The sequence below is a fragment of the Pseudopipra pipra genome, chromosome 14 (genome assembly GCF_036250125.1).
Source record: "Pseudopipra pipra isolate bDixPip1 chromosome 14, bDixPip1.hap1, whole genome shotgun sequence".
Taxonomy (NCBI): Eukaryota; Metazoa; Chordata; class Aves; order Passeriformes; family Pipridae; genus Pseudopipra; species Pseudopipra pipra.
The window spans coordinates 11762869-11777234 of NC_087562.1; the positions used below are offsets into that span (position 1 = coordinate 11762869).

Consider the following 14366-nt stretch of genomic DNA (forward strand, 5'->3'; position numbering starts at 1 on the left):
AGTTTATTTGCAGAAGGCAGAGCAGAGGCACATTCCACAATGGAATTCCAGTAGAACTTTTAGAGCAGTGTCCTGCCTCTCAGAACTGCTGCCGTTTACTGCATAGGAGAGGGATTTTCGCTAATTTTGATCTGTGCAGAGAAAACCACAGCCATCCAAAATAAAGCCATCGCACTTCAGACAGAGATTTCTTTAGGCACTGTTTGCAATATCCCCCACCTCACAAATTGCATAGTGCAGCATCCTCAAAGTGTTTTTACAGTATAAGGCTCTGAATAAAGCTGCACTAGGGTCAGCCAGCAATGGGGATCCTACAACAAAAAAGAATCTCATGTAAAATCCTGGGCATGCTCCCATTCACTGGAGAATTTATAGTGGTTAGTAGGCAGTAACCTTGCTCAAGTAGCTCTTCTTCTGGTGCATATAAACTAATTTAATACATTCACATCAACAACTTACATACCACATCCTTAGCACACCACTGCCACTTCATCTTTTCTATTGGAATACTGTCACATTTCACTCTCAGAGAGTTCTTGGCATTAAACCGGAGAGAACCCCAACCATTATAAAATGAAAGTGCCTGATCTTTCAGTTCAAAATGCTAAAGTAAATGTGCAACAACTGAGTGGGAATTATAGATATTTTCTATATGTTGCTCAGATAAAGTTATAGTCCCCATCTTTGCTTATTCAATCCAGTGACAACATAGCATTTGTGAACAGATAATTGTATTTCTGGAGTTGTCTACTCATAGCTTACCTAACATTTTCAATAAAACAGATACACATCTAACTGGAAAACTATCCAGTCAAACATTTTCAGAAGATGTCATCACAGTTTGGCACAAAAATCTCACAATGTTTTTTTCTATGCAGATTTCCTTTTTTATTATTAAGATGACATGAAGATGACCACAACAAAGAAAATGACATCATCATGTATCCAACATACCTGCTATGCAACAAGCATCTGTATTACATCTGACTTCCAAAGTAAACTGAAAATCAAGGAAACTTTTATTATTCCCTGTAAAATAACATAAAGCAGTTTTTTTCTTTTCACTCAGTTTAGAATTTTATATAGAAAGATTTAAATAATTTTTTACCTTCAGGTTTAACTACCATTGTAACATTCACACATAAACCTGGTTCATTTGGAAGTGAGTTCTCAGTATGAAGCATGCAATTACACATTGCAAGGTACACAAAAACACTGGTCCTTGAATGCAGAAGAGGAAATAAGGGAAATAAGAGTCTCCAGTATGTGGTTTTTCCAGAAAGAGCCTTTCTTGGGGCCATTGTGAGTGGGCTCAGGCAGCCATTCCAGAGACCTGTGGCTGCCAAGGGATGACAGGGGAGCTGCCCAGACTCTAAAACTGGCAAACGGGAACTATATAAAAAAAGGGCGTTATACCAAAATTTGAGCAATCTGCTATTTCAGACTGGTACCAGTCACTAATGGGCACAAAGGCATGGAATATATCAGAGAAACTGGTAAAGAGGTCAGGGGAAGAGAATTATTCCTGTAGAAGAAATCTCTCTGGTTCAAAGGGAGCAAGAACAGGTCACAGGAGTATTGTTTAGATCTACATCATTCATTTTCCTGATTGTGGACAAAGAAATCTGTAGGATTACAATCAAATAAATCACTAATTCAGAAATGTTATTAATTCCAAATTTTATTCAAGTTGTCTTGTTTCAGCTTTATATTTCTATTACCTAGAAATAAAAAAAGGGAAATGTGCTGCAGACAGTACTTGATATTCTTCTTCCCTGGGGCCACCAGACTGATGAAACAATAGTTCTCACCTTCAGAATGCCAACAAATCCAACCAAAGACACCGTGTAAAGCAACAGGCACAATGCAAATTGAGCAAGTAAGGACACAATACAAAAAGACAACTTTGCATTAAGGTGGCAACCTATCTAAATTACAAATGTAGGAAACCCTAATTTCTGCATTAAAATAATAAGTGATATAATAATCACTTTGTCTCCTTCTTTCTAAAGGAATAAGCCATTACCATGCTGTCTATAAAACTGTCACTCGGTGATGCTGCTTATCTACTGCTACTGAATAGCAAAACTCATCTAACTTTCATTTATTTTGAGTTGTGAAAAAAGGAAACTAATGAACTCTGAATAATTAAGACATTTATAATACAAAACTAATGTGTCTATATATGGCCTAAGATTCTTATCTGATATGGCTAATAAGACATACAAATAACCTATCATTTTTAAGCATGGGGTGCTTAATTTCTTTTAATTGTCAGCTGTAACTTCCTTTTTTATACCAAATATTTCATGTTCTATTAATATTCTATGAATTAGTTTTACCGATCTCCTACTCTAATTAGCAGTGTAAAACAAAACAAAACAACCCCCCATAAATACCTAAACCACAAAAGTTTATTTAATATACTATGTATAAAATTACCTCAGCTATTGCTTGTTTTGTGGAATAGCTATACAAAAGAAAATCAAATAGAATTCATCGAGACAGAAAGTGATGCATGAGGCTATTAACTTCTGAGACATGTCAATAAAAACAGTAAAGCAAGATACTTTGAGTCTAGCTCTCCTCCATTTGAACTAGTTTAACTAGGTAAGAAAAGCTGCTCATGTGCTAGGCAGAATTTTGGGAATATGAGAATATGCATTAGTTAGATATTTTTATTAAAGCAGAAATCAGAAAGTCTCAAATAGAACATGTGACTTGAAAACATTTTTATATGAAAGCATCTAGTTTCAAGCAAGTAACAAACATGTATGTTTTTTTAAGCAGCATACAGACTGTTGTTCTTACAAAGGACACCTGAATGATGAATGATAAACCCCACCTGTAAACTGGCTGAGGCTATTCCAACCTACCTACCAATTCTAAATCCATATTCAACAGATAATAAGAGACTAGTTTTGATCAAGAGTTCTCCTACAGTAGAAGGGCCCACAAGTATAAAAGAAATGTGTTGTTTAAACAAAACTATAACCAAAACACAGCATCTCGCACTGTAAGTTTCCACAAGTAATTGTTACAGATTTATTGTTGGTAACAGAGCTACTCCTTCCTGAATAAGTTTGTAAGTACTCTGTAGGTTTTCATCCTTATTTTACCTTACTAATTAGCACAGTTGAAACTGAAATTTCCCCTAATAACAGTAAGTTATTAGCTGATAGCAAAAAGACTTGCCCTTCCTATGTGCTGACCAGGTCACACAAAGAAGGGGAAGGTGAGTAGCCATATTAAAATGCTTTCACTTCCCCCAAATCCCTCAGGGAAGGTCCTTACCACTGTGCCAATGAATTTCTTATGGCTGCCTCCATCATAAATACGCTGATTAAAATGTAAATTCAACCAACCTATCAGCTTCCCATTAAGAGGACTCTTTAAAAACACCATTAATCAGCTGAGAGATATGTAGTGAAATACCACTTATCAATTCTAACTGCTTATGACAGTTAACAAAGCTTTATATTTGCCCCAAACATGTGCTGATCTATCAATTATGCCAGGGTTCACTCTCACGCTAATTGTACATTTTCTTCTCTAATGCATTTTTGCTGTTATCTCATAGGCTAATGAAAGCTGGGAAATCAATACATATAAATTATACATGCAAAGAAGGACTGCTGTGAACATAAAGTTTCTAATTAATTGCACTTGATTAATTTATATCCTTTAATTATCTTGCTAAGCCACAAACAACATAAATATCCTTGCAATCTGGTTATTGCTATGTCAGTCATAAAAAAAAAAGCAGACACAGTAAATCTATGAAATCTAGCAAACTCCATTGCCAAAAAACATGGTATGGCATAACACATAAATAAAACTGAACTTACTCAGGACACCTATGAATAATTTTACTGTGACAAATTACCACTAAATATGTTGTATAGTTATTTGATTAAGGTTATAATGATGTTATAACTTCACATGTAGCATACAGGGTAAGCAAAATACAGGCTTATCATGCAGGATTATAGAGGCTCTTAGTTGTATTTATAAAACAAATTTGCAATAGACATGGAAGTGATATTGATATCTGATTGGTTAGGGCCAGGCACCAAATTATCAATATTCTACATTAGGGCATTACTACTTTTCTGCACTTAAGATTACATGACAATTTGTTAGGAGAGTTATCTGAAAGTCAGAAATGTCTACAATCAGGACCTAATCATGACAGACCCACCTCTAAGCAGAGTTAAATAAGAGCTACCATATTGTCTTTTGCAAGAAGCAATTGGCCGAATATAAATTCTTCCCTTACATGAGTGGCTGTAACTGTAGATACTTCTTTTTTTTTTCCTTTCAAATTTTACCCACTTTGGTAAACCAACCATATGTCACTGTTCTGAAACCTAATCCTATCAATCCACCAGACTTGCTCTTTGTCCTACACAACAGCATATTACTGAATATCTGTATCTACAACTTTCATAAACGTGTAAAAAGAAACTGTATCTGTCTACAGGGAGACTCAGACAGAGACCATCTGTCAGTGACTAAAGCTATTCTTTAAAAAAGAAAACATTCATCTGGGATTTGCCCTTTACAGAGTAAACCCACTTAACCTCCCAATAAGATTAACTGTTATTTGTTTCCATTAAACAAAAATGACCATGCTAATATGCATTTAATAGTACTAACAATGAGAGAAACATGAACTTCAACAGTTTTTGAATTCTTTAAAATCATAGACCAGGTTATTTAGTGACAGGTATTTTTATTATTCATAAATAACTTCCATTTTTCATTATCAGCTTTCTTCCCTGAAGTTGAGACTAAAAATATTTTTATTTTTTTTAAATCAGGGTAAATATTGAAACTAAGACAGCAGGCTCTTAAGTCTGCCACATATTATAGATAGCAATGACTGTCTATAAATTAAGTCTGAATAATGCATATAAAAACCCAATACCTTTGGAGCACTGATGATTTTCACCTGTGCCCTCAACATCTAGGCATTTACAAAGAAAGGTATTTAACTAGATTGATTATATGAGGCTGTCTGAGCAGAGTTAGTGCAATGCAATGGAGACTGTACTCTGTGCTTCTCTTTGCAGCAGCACAAGTCACTGAACCAGCCTGAAGCTACATGGAAAAATACCTGGATGTCTCTCCCTGGGCTGACAAAACACAGTAGTGGTGTCATGTAAGACTCCCTCTTCTACTGTGGAAAAACACAGTAGTAGAAAACCCTAAATGTAGGCAACTCCTTTGCTCCCAGTATTGTCTTGTGCTTATTTGATCAGACCAAGTCAGTGAGAAGTACAATAGCATTAAACAATACCCCTAACACATGAAGGGCTGAAGTGCAAAATCCCTCATAAAAGTGAATTCCCAGGTCTCTGCCTTCCTGTTTTGCTTATAACTCTACCTCTAAAGTAACCTAGATGAGAAGCACAGAAGGTGTCCTCCACCCCTTAGGAGAAGCTTGAGGAGAGCTCAACCAAGTGTGTTTCTACTGTGGGCACAATTCAAATCTTACTGGAACCAGCAGGAATATATTTACCAGGCTCAGTTAGCTTTGCATCCAGCTTTCTTCATTAATGGTAGTGGCACTATACAATCAATAAACGTTAAGACAAACCAATCATACAATAATTTGCTCAGTGAGAAACTGGCGTTTGCTATAAATAAAAATAATTAAATTGATGAGAGGAATCATTATTATAATTCAGCACAGCTAAAGAAACTGTTCCTAAAACAGAATCCAGAAAATACCAGCTTCCTCTCCTCAAATACAAAGTATACTAAGAACCAGAAGCAGAGGCAAACTCTTTAGGCATGCAAATCTCTACTTATTTTTGAAATGATGCATTACTTGAATATACTGTATCTAAGATCCAACATCAGGGAAAAAAAAAGATCTTACAGTACATACAAAGCGTTATAGAGAAGCAGATATTTTTAACCTCAATCAGAAGATATCAAATTTAGATGAGGATGCATCATCAGTCATTTCAAAACTGCTAAAATCTCCTTCCTATTGCACAGGTGGTAAGGCCACAACTTTTCAAATAGTGAAATCAATCCTTTGACATCATTTGTGATGGCTTCTGTTTCATCCCTGCTAAGGTAAAGGAGCAGACTCAGACTGGCACTGCACAGTGTTTGTGTACTGTCCATAAAGCTACAGCTGGACAATGAACTCGGTGTTTTCATTACTTTACACAAAAAACAGTGAAGAGTGAAATTGAGAAAGGCGTAAATTAACAAGGATCACGTTTAGCTGCCGATAAAGTTGTGACATAAGACTTGCCACATGCCAGACAGTTAGAGCACAGAACACTCAATGGTCACTAATAAGGAACTGAAGGCACCAGGAAAAGCCTTTATCCATCCAAAAAAACACCAATTCATCGAAGCAAAAACTTCCAAGTATGTGACTTCCACTAGAGTTCACTGGATTTGACACTTGAGATATAAAGCACCTAGACAGAAGCAGAGCACTGAGGTTTGACTGCAATTACCTTATCTTTCCTATTTTTAGTGACAGGACCAGATTATTTTAAGTGCATTTTATAGAAAACCCTTCTTTACTGAAATATAAAGACTGTAATAAAGACAATACAATGTTTTGAAACTGTTTTAAATCCTTCACTCAGCTTTGCTTCTACAGATTTAACATGTAGGGGTTCTAATCTTACTGCTACTAATTAGAGCTTTAGTGTAATTGTGCCAACAGGGTGCTTGGCATAATAATTACTATCGAGAGATTCTGGTGGAGCAGTAACGTGCCCACATAATACAGATATGTCTAATATTATACAGCAGTCACCTTTGCATGTTGACTCTTAAGTTGGATTTTAACCAAGTAAGGGGTTATTTTGCCTTTATTATAAAGCTTAAAAGGCATATACATATGTATGATTTAGGTATTCATTTTTTCCTCTTTGATTCTTTTGAATACTAATTAGGTGGAAGAAAACTAGAAGGCACACTTTATTTCACATCCTTCATAATTCAGTCTAGTTTAGCATGGGAAATGAACAAAAAAGCTTATGTTGGCAGGTCATACTTCTAATGTAATATTAGACTTTCTTAGGATAATGTCCTCAGCTACAAAGTTTACCATAATATACAATAAACGGAACTAAAAAGAGAGGACGAGTAAGACTTAAAAATCTGCATTTAGAAAGCGCCTGTGCTGCATTCCATTACAGTCCTACTGGTTTTGAAACAAATCTTTATGTAACTACTTGAATAAATCTATTCAGTGAAATTCACAAGGCAAACCTAAGGGACAATGCAGAACACTAACGAAGATATAGAAGAGCATTTCTGAACAGAAGAGCATTTTTGATCACTTAGTAACATTTACTATCTTACTGTCTAATAAGTTTCAGACAATGAAACTTTGTTAATGATTTAAATCTATAGTGAAAGAACACTTACCAGCATTGAGATGTTTTGTTTGGTTTGTGTTTTTTACCTCTAGAAATATCAGCTTCAGCCATATAATCATTAAAAAAATAAAATCTTAATTATGGATATTAGTATGGATAGAAGAAGGACTTCAAAAGCAATTCAAACACACAAACCCTGCACAATGTAATAAGATAAAAAGCAATAGCCTTTTCAGTCTAACTGTAGCATCTTCTCTTTTTTTTTTTTTTAAAAAAAGCAAACTCTTTAAAGAAAGAAAACATACAGCATGGAGCCTGAACCAGAGCTTCATCTAGAACAGACAGGCTTGTTTTTACTGCCCCTTAGTGCTTTCCTTTTAAAGTGACAGGAAACCAATTTCTGATTACAAATCAATAGTTTAGCACACTATCATCAGAGAGTAAATTTAGTTGTTGATATTAGATCATAGAAGAGAATATCAGAAAAGAACAGTTGCTGCCATTTTGATGAGTATGAACCCCAGCAAACACTATTGCTTTTCTGCAGCTCCACATTTTCAAGGAACAATTCTTACAGAGTAAGTCACATGTGGTGTATTTATCATTTGTGGATCACAATCAGAAAAAGACCCGTGACAAATATATCATATACACAAAGTGCATAAGTTTAAGTCTCAAAACCAAGAGCCACTGAAATGTGCTGTATTAATTAATATAATGGAAACAAAAAGTATGTATGCGCCTGTCACACGGAATACCTTTTGATGAAGTCTCTTTTTTCTTTAAGCTTTTAAGATAATCTTAGAGAAATCATCAAACTATAAAAAGAAATCAATAAAACAGAAAAGGTTCCCATCACCCCTAAAAAAATCCATAACTTTTGCATTTTAATAGAGACACTACAAGACTATACCAGTCATTTTCTTTCTGATGTGTTCCTTTGATTTCACTCTTATCTCACAGGACTCTTGACTTTCCTGAGAAAGGGATTATTGAATTGTATGTCTCCCTCAGATGCTCTTGATCATTCAAGTAGTCTGTACTTAAGAACGTTACAGAGTCTGCTCAGCTGCTGACTCCTTGGGAACTCATCAGGGACTGTCATCTTAATATTAATTGGGTTTTGTGCAGGAATCTGAGTCCCACAATGAGAGGGTTTCAAGAGAGAAGATTATGCCCAAAGCCAGATATAAAGACAAACATATTTAGCACAACAATTATGATAATTGCAGAAACACTCTGAGAAATAAGTAAATCTGATTAAGGGCACTTCTCCATGATCAAATATTAATCTGATGTCTTCACTCTAACCTGGTTTGAGCATAAGAGGCTTCTTATGGTTTTATGTATTAACAGATTTGTAGAAGCTGAACTCATAGTACCTAATAATATGGTACATCCAAGTCAATACAGTAAAAGGATCTTTACGGAATGTAATCCACTTAAATTAAAAATAGACACAGATTGAATCATAAAGCTTAAATTAAAATTGACATACAGTCAATCAATAAAGCATTTTATATAAAGTCTTGTATAAACTATCGTAACATTTTTCAGTCTCATAGCCCAAAACCTGTATATATTTATTTTTATTGAATAAAGATTGCAACACTTCACAACAAATTCATCATAAATACCACTCGAAAAAGACTTAAAAGTTTCCAGATTGACATAATATCCAGCAAATTAAATACACCTATATTTGTAAATGTGAAATTTCAAAAATATGTGGATTCAATGCAGAAATTTGAAGTATACAATTAAACCATTTCATCTTTAAAATCACTATGATATATAAGAACTGTGGTGCAATACTGTATATTTTCATGAGTAGTAAGACAGTGGCAGCAAAATAAGTTTTTATGACACTGACTTCTCTACGTATGTATGCAGGCACATACTTGCATACAAATATATTCAAATACAGACCCCTGCCTATATTAAAAATCTATACAAAATCATGCTTAATATTCTGTACACACTATATTTAATACTATCATGACAAGTGTTTTCAGTTTGCTATGCACACAGCCACTTTGAATAAATCTCAGATTAATATATACAGTATACATACTTGTTAATATGAATTTGCAGAGGTAGAAGCAATCCCTGAGAACATCTACACTACATTTGCATAATCATTTCAGTTAACTCAGATGAAAGCTTCCATGTATAGCTAAGTTTTCAAAATTGAACATAAAGCATATGAGAACTATTACAGTAATACATTCAGAGAAGTCCACCAAAAAAAAAAGGAGACTATATAAAAAATTGTAATACAAAAATGAATTATGTCAACATGAGAAAGCAACACACACACATAGATGCCTATCTATCCATCTTTATTTGTAAGTATTAACCACATATAGGCCTTATGTGAAAGGTAAATCTTGCCAGCATGGCTTACCTCCCATAGTAATTAGGCTTGTGTTTCTGCTTTATTAACTCTGATACAACAGTGTCCTGCCCTCTGTCACCAAGGGTACTAATAGATGATAATCACGTAGATTTGGAAACCATACAAATTAAATGATGAAGTGAGATGAAGTGTAGTAAAGCAAGGAGTTCAAGGACAAGCAATTTAGTAATTTCAATATTCATTTTCAGGGTATTAAATGGAAATACCTGAAGAAATTAGACCACAATTTATCACAAAAAATAGTAATATACATTTATAAGCAAATTTATACGTATTCTTGAAATATTAGTGTTTTAGAGATCCCACTAAAAAGTTTGTCTTACGTAAAGCATAATTAGCTTACTTTACCCTGAAAGAAACATTAGAAATATATCTCTTATTTATAAATGCAATGAGCTCTTTACAAGGCATAGCATTCCTTATGGACAATTTTGATTTATGTGGAAAGCAAGTACATTTTTGCAGTCCAGTGATAGCAGGCCTATTTTAATATATTGGAAATACATTTTGATCTGTATTACTGCAATCTTGAGGATGTGATACTGATTCTTAGCTCTTAACGACAATTTTTTCATCTGTTAATCTCAGAGCAATAATATTCAAACACACTGTTAATTTTTTAAAATCATTAATTATACAGAAATTATACAGAAACATAACTTAGCTGATAAAAGTAATTTAATGACAAATAGTTCTCAGCATTTTCTTATTTTGGAAGTTTTAAAACTGTTAAAACCTGTGATGAACATCAAAATTTTACAGTAATTTCAAAGAGGCTTCAAATTCTGAAGTGTCTCTTTAAGTAATAGATTTTCTTTAAAAAAAGAATTATCAGCTTTGTAAGAGACAATTAAAGCCCTGACATGAAGATACTAAGTCTGAATGTTGCCACTGTGCTTAACTGTCTTTTCAAATTCATACTCATCTTTCATAATTTATCAATATGACATTTTTCTTATCACATTCTTTTCAATACACAGTTTCAATGTCTTATACGTTCAATGTAGATCTGAGGCTTGTACATTTTTAGCAGGTAGAAATATATTTAATTATATTTATCAAAAGCCAAATATATTTCCGTATAAGCAAACATTTAAAAGATATTAGTGAAAAAAATTGTTAAATATCTGTTGTTTTTCTTTTTTAATAACTATACAGGTGAATGCAGTTACTTAAATGTATTATCCAGTTCTCAACAAAACCCTGGTTCTTGGGAAAGCAGTATGTGTTATTCAAATCAGCCACATTTTCCTAGTAGTTTTCTAAGCTAAGATATTCATCTCACTGATATTAATACTTTTGAATTCTGTTAGATATGAGTTTCAATAGTCAGGATGCTCAGGAGAAACACAATTCTGCCTGGGCCTATACTGTGCACTTTGAAAGTAAATACTCTGCATTCCTTTTCAAACTAAGCAAATGCAATACATTTTTAAACATCACTTATAACCAAAAATATAAAAAATTATTTGTATCTTGCTCATGCCTACTTACATAAAAATATTATTTCATTCTTTAAAGCGTTGAGATAAAAAGCAATGTAATTTCTGAGCTGAAATTGAATTCTGCATGAAAAAACTACTTTAAATTATATCAAAACTTTTAACAGCATAGGTCTGCTCTCTACTGATCTTGCAATCTACAAAGGATGCATTTTACTACAGTGCCACAAAATGTACATAAACCACATAATATAATTCCACCTCATATTTAAAAGGGTCAAATGCTATGACATTTTAAAAGTGCCCCAAAAATTATTGTTTACACCACTGAAGAGGAAAGGTTTAGTAGACAAAAAAAAGTACAGATCTTTTGCTAATTATCATCCAGCTAGCTACTTTCTGTTGCGAGGAATTGTCTTCTAGGGTTAGCATGTTTACAGCCATTCAATTCTAGATGCAGATTATGGCAATTAGATATTTATCCTCCTTAATGTACACTGTTTTTATTTATGTTGAACTTGAATCCATTATCAGAAACAAAGCTGCATACATATAACCCCAACCAATTGCTGGAGATGCACACAGACTACTGCTTGTTTACTTTGGGTAGACTAATCTTATGGCATGCATTAAAAATGTTGTACTTGTCACTGACTAATACAACAAATTGAAACCTTGGAACAATCTTATTTACAATTCAAGTGCACCATATTTGATTCTTGCATCAGAATTTTCACTTAACCCTTTTGTTAAATAACTGAATCTTAGAGCAATGTACAGCTACACTGCAATTTGAAACTAAATACAAGACAATTTCTTTTGTTAGGCGTAGTTTTTAATCTAAAAGACACATCCATGATGCATTACCTTTATGGTTTTAAGCCCTCAGTAAGCATTATATAATTGAATATTTCAACTGGTTTGTACTATTCACACAGCAAGGGTTATTGTTGAAAGAAAAAAAAAACACAACAAAACCAAACAAAAAGCTTTCCCTCATCTGTATTCCATAAATAAAAGGTTAGCTGCTGTTTTTACTTACAGTTTCCAGAATATTTTCTCTTCTAAAACATTTTAACTCTTAATATGAAAGTTTTATTAGTTATTCTGTCAGAAAATTCAAACCTTTACTAAGTGACATGAACAGTTACAGTTGGTTTATGTGTGGTTGGGTACCCCTGATTCCATCAGGAAAAAAACAAAACAATATATGGCACATGTTAACATCTGAAGACTGAAAACATACCCACTAAAATAGTCCCCCAGACTTAAAGGAAATCACTACTTAATTCCACAAACATTTGTTTCAGCTCAGGAATCGCACTAGAAACTTTAAGTAGTTTTTCTGGTTCAAAAATGTACTGTAGTTGATACGTGGAGTCATAAGATGCTGCACAGCACCATCTGCTGGTGTGAGCGGCGGGCTGTGGACACAACGCGTCCAACTCCCTGTGATCGGAAATCTAAAAACATGACATTCCACTCACCTCAGTTCCACGGCACTTGCAGAATTCTGCACAGATTCACTGCACAAACTGAAAGAGAATAAGAGAGAGACACACACAAGGAGAGTCAGACGTGTACTTAAAGGCATCTGAAAATCATACAGAGATGAAATCTGAGCAGGAGGGCCTTATTCAAAAGAAAAAAAGAACGCTGCATTTCCTTCGTCCCCATCCAGGGAAGTGCCCATTTTAAACTATTTCATGGACATTATTTTCTTGCTTCAATCTAGATAGCTTCTCTTTTGGAAGAAAATTTAGGAGGCTGTCAGATGCAGAAAGATTTTTTTTCTTAAGTAAGAACGTCACAACAGTTTCTGTCCTAGATTAATCCTTACTTAATAAAAGCTAAATTTAAACACAGTTATTTTATTTTGGGTTATAATGAATAAAGACATTAAAAATAGTATAAACACAACTGATGAAGAGTGTACTTTTATTTTTTTCAAGTTTCATATATGCAAGCAGATGAAAAGTGATATTTTGAATGCTATCTTTACAAGATTATGAAAGACAAAACAGCCTTATGAAATGACCTGTGAGCAAGCTTATTGTTTAAATTTATTGTTCTAAGCTTTTATTGTTATTTAAAAGAAAAATACAACCAACATCAATTGCAGTCAACTGCAATTGTTTGCCACATCAACACAAAAAATAGCGTTTCCCCCAAAAAAGGGACTATCCAGGCCTCTGAAATGTTAACTTTTTATGCAGTTTACCTATGAGCAGTTGCCATAGATGTCATTTAAAAGTTAAAGACAAACTCTGCAGCATTAGCAGAGCTGCCTGTATAAACCCCACCCTCACACTGTGAGAGTTCAAGCGACAGGACTGGGTCTGACAGTCCTTCCCTGGTGACACCACTTAAACGGTGGTGGCAGAATTCCATAGATGGGAAACCCAGATTCTGCTCACACCTCTGGCTGCTCCCCGTAAATTAATTTGTTTACTTGATGCCTGTTTCACGAGGTGCGTAGAGGCCTTTGCTGGTCCATGTGCATACCAAAAATATCACACGTTTAGTACCCACTGTGGGGTCCTGGCCACAGTGTGCTCTGTGACAGCTTGATGATAAACAGCTGCCCTGCTTGGGGAACATGCACAGCACGCTGGGCAACACGAGCAAGAAACAGGTAAGCAATGTTAGAGGAACTCATATTTCAGCATAATAGGACAGGCTACTTTGAAAATCCTATTTCTGAGCTGTCCAAGCTAAGAGCGTGGTTAGAGCTCAGTTCAATCCCTGGTAAAAGAAGCCGACTCTTACCAATTTCAGCAATAGCTAGCTCACCCCTTCAGGGCAACCCTCAAGAGTCAGAAGAATCCCTCTCTTTCTTCCCCCCCCCCCCCCAAAACTCACAGTCAAATCGCTTTGTTACATCTACAACTGACTCCAATTAATATATTCAGCACTTTATATTTAAGCTAGCATAATACTTGAGTCTAAAAAATAAATAAATTTGGAGTGGTCTATTTTCCCAATCAGTAAACTAGGAATGAAACCAGCATGCCCTCCTTTTCCTGCAGCCAGCACAAGACTGTACAAAGCTCTGCAAATCCAAACAACACAACATTGCATGCCCATGCCACAGAATGGACGATATGGAGACACACAGTAATCCTGCTTGGCACTGGTAGGAAA

At 34.6% G+C, this 14366-nt stretch overlaps 1 long non-coding RNA gene across 1 annotated transcript in view; it reads right to left on the reverse strand.

Moving 5' to 3' along the window:
* The window catches only part of LOC135422141 (uncharacterized), a 150574-nt gene extending 143019 nt beyond the window's left edge, over positions 1-7555 (reverse strand). The window contains exon 1 of the long non-coding RNA XR_010434328.1: positions 7411-7555. This is a non-coding gene — a long non-coding RNA (uncharacterized LOC135422141). The remainder of the gene's footprint in view (positions 1-7410) is intronic.
* Positions 7556-14366: the final 6811 nt, after the last annotated feature.